Source organism: Pinus tabuliformis, chromosome 3_2, assembly GCF_031772625.1.
Source record: "Pinus tabuliformis cultivar Carrire ecotype Pingquan chromosome 3_2, CPIR1, whole genome shotgun sequence".
NCBI classification, from domain to species: Eukaryota; Viridiplantae; Streptophyta; class Pinopsida; order Pinales; family Pinaceae; genus Pinus; species Pinus tabuliformis.
Genome location: NC_142302.1, coordinates 386,820,988 through 386,824,569, shown reverse-complemented (window position 1 = coordinate 386,824,569; position 3,582 = coordinate 386,820,988). Strand labels below are relative to the sequence as shown.

General features: G+C 38.5%; 1 non-coding gene across 1 annotated transcript; it reads left to right on the top strand.

The window, feature by feature from the left end:
- The first annotated feature begins 396 nt into the window (after positions 1 to 396).
- Positions 397 to 468, top strand: TRNAQ-CUG (transfer RNA glutamine (anticodon CUG)). Its single transcript has one exon. It is a non-coding gene; the product is annotated as a tRNA-Gln (tRNA).
- Positions 469 to 3,582: the final 3,114 nt, after the last annotated feature.

The following is a 3,582-nucleotide window of genomic DNA, read 5'->3' as shown; positions in this document are numbered from 1 at the left end:
GATGATCTAGCCATTTGTTGATGATAAAAAATAAACACCGGTAAAGAAACAAAATTGCATAAAAATTGACTTCTTTCTTCTATGCTGTTGTTTCTTATGTCATTTGCATAAAATTTTGACTTCTTTCTTCTATGTTGTTGTTTTTTATATCATTGCCTTACGGCGTTTCCTTTGCAACATGTGGTGCAAATGCTAGTTTATTTGGTCGGAGAATTGATTCCCCCGATCTTTCATTATGGATTTGTCGGCCAAGTGTATTGCAAATTTTTAGTTATATTATGAAAAACACCATTTTCTAAATATAAAAAAGCGTGTGAATAAATGCGAGGTGTTTTTATAAAATAAAAAACAAATAGAACGTTCGAATACCGTTAAGTCCGTTAAATTATCACTCATGGTTCCATGGTCTAGTGGTGAGGACATTGGACTCTGAATCCAGTAACCCGAGTTCAAATCTCGGTGGAACCTTATTTTTGTGCTTCAACCATATTGCAAGAATGAGAATTTATCCCCTACCCGGTAGGGTTAGCTGAGATTCAAACTAAATCCTGTAACCCGAGTTAAAAATTCGGTGTCAAATGATATAAATGACAAAATCCCGGTGAACCTTTCATCTGCAGTTTAATTTTTCTTTTAAAATTCGATTTTATTTTAACAGAAAAAAGAAAAATATATTCAACGGAGGAAATAATTTGGGCGGGACTTATTTCAGTTGAAAAGGGAAAAAAAAACCTCGATTTTTATATATATTCAACCACATTTAAGGGAGGAAAAAATTTGAGCGGGACTTATTTCAGTTGAAAAGGAAAAAAAAAAACCTCGATTTTTATATATATTCAACCACATTTAAGGGAGGAAAAAAATTGAGCGGGACTTATTTCAGTTGAAAAGGAAAAAAAAAACCTCGATTTTATTTTAATAGATAAAAATATATATATATTCAACCACATTTAAGGGAAAATTGAAACAAATCTAGTTCGTGTTGACAATGAAATCCTTTCCCACAAATATTTCTTCCACTTCACACCGTTCTTGTAATCCTTTTAAATTTATATATTTAGGAAGAGAGTATTTAGGAAGAGACATGTTATTTCATTAGAGTTGATATATTAGAATAACCTTGTATTTTCATTTATACTTATGTTTACATTTATATGTTTATTTTTATTTGTTTACGTTTTTAGGTGAGATCTATTTCTATACTAGGTTGTAGAGCGTCTCTTTCAATGCAATAATAAAAATTTATTATTTTCTACTTTGGAAAAACATAATATTTATTTTTATAATCCTTATCACATTGATTTGTTTAAAAAAGTTATAATAACATAATTTTACATATTATTCAATAACTTGAAATTAAGTAGAATTTGTAAAATCAATTTATTAAAAAAACCATAAATCATACAAAACTAATATACCATTTTCTTTAATTTTAATATGCTTGTATTTCTAACACTGATATGGGCATATGAGGCATGTCGTCTTCTCTTGGTGATCTCCGAGACTCACAAATTGCCCAATTGCATTTCATGTCCCTTCTAGAATATCATGTTCCTAGAAGTCTTCTGGGAGTGAGAACAACTGGACCTAAATAGAAGCTGCCTGGAATTTTTCTTTGTCTGGGTTGTAGCATTCTTCCCAATAGCGCAAGAAGAGCTCGACGCTTTTCATGAAGTATGGGCCATTCTCAAAAACTCGCTTTTTGTCCTCCAGATCTCCAAAAATTATCGTAAAGAAACCCTTGGCTCTGAGACGGATCTCGATCTGCCTTGGGGGTGATCATTTGTTTTGGATCCACTATATAATGTCATTTTCTTAGGGCCAGATGTCAAGAATTTGCAAATCAGGGCATGATCTTTCATGTACTAGCGAGATTTATCCAAACGGTTATTGGGGATAACGAACTTAGGGTTTTTTTCCACTTTTTGGAGGCACCAATTGCGGCCATGCGCCTGCCATTGCGCCCCCATTATATGGGTCTCTGTAGCCGCAGTCACATGAGCTCTTGATCCTACTTGCCTCGATTGTACAAAGGGCGTGTGATTCACAACATCGCGGAAGGAGGGAGCCCCCACCCCTGCCCGCGTGAGGGGCCACTCATAGAGACTCCACCTCTCATATTCTAAGGGGTGATTCGATACACTCGAGAAGTTCAGCTTTGGCGTGGCTTGTTGGCCGAAGGGAGCCAATGAAGGGTTTGCAAAAAACTGGCGAAAGGCTGACAAGCCCTAAGTTTCAAAGTTCACATGAATATCTCGCAACCCCTCCTGAAATCAATAGATCTAGTTTATCACGACAACATCTGGAACCAACCATTGGATTATCAACATGTTCGTTTCAAATGTCGTCAATGCCATGAACATGGGCGCCTGTTCCAGGACTGCCCGCTCGTTGTTTCTAAGGAAGCTCAACATGCATCCCTACATCGAGATGAAGAGGGATTCCATCCAGTTCACATCGAGATGAAGAGGGATTCCATCCAGTAGGAGGAAGGAGAAACCATCCACAGAGGAATCAACCTCTGCTACCCAATGTCAGGCAAAATTCATCGCCTCTAAGATCTAGATCGACCCGCCAAGTGCCAGAGCGACCCCCCCTCAGAGGGGATGAAAATCCCTTTATGATTCTTGAGACATTGGAGCCCATACTAACAGACCGGGTAGCATATACAAAACAACCTTTACAGGCCATGGAAGTGGATAAACAACTTGTTCCACAGATCAATAAAGCCCCGTCCAAGAGGAAATCATCGAAATCAATGGAAGAAGATCGAAATATAAAGGAGATCATCATCCAAACAAGTAGTGTCCTAGAAGTGGAGGAAAAAAACAATCGACTTGGGGCAGAGGAACACAAAATTTTATAAATCTTTCAAGTTTGGCTTAAAGTGGATGTTAAGGACATTCCTGTAAATCAGCGCGACCACTTTCCAAATATATTCAACCAATGAGGAGTGCTTCTGGAGAAACAAGAGGGTGATCCCACACCTTTAGGATCGAGTAAAGACGGGGGCATTTTGGCCCTCACCCTACCAGATCAACCAGCATAAGACAAAGGGAAAAAAGTGCAGGAAATCAACAAGGGAAGCTCTTAGAGAGGCGGGTGAACTTCTACTCAACTCTGGTCAAATGGGGCAACTAACGGATTACTTCCCGCACTCCCTCACCCCCCTCTTGGAAAAGAATGTTGAAGACGAACTTCTTCAACTTGGTTGGACAATGAAGCAGGATGAAGTTGCAGATTGTGCTAACAAGGAAGAGGAAGCTGTGAAGATTGAAGATGTTGAAGATGTGACAACGATGGAGGATGAACTTGAAATTGATAAAGTTGGACCAGGATCGTGCAGTTTGCAGACATGGATGGGTGAGGATACTCACATGGAGGAGCCTCATGATGATGATGAAGCAAGTATTGATACTTGTGTTTCACTTGAGCATTTGGTAGATGGACCATATGTAGGGAAGAGCAAAATCAGTGTGTCGATGCTAGGGAGGATCTTACCATGGATGTCTATGATGAGACCTTGTATGGAAAAGCAAGGATTGTTGACTGTTGAAGGACTTGTTGGGGTTGTTTGTAACC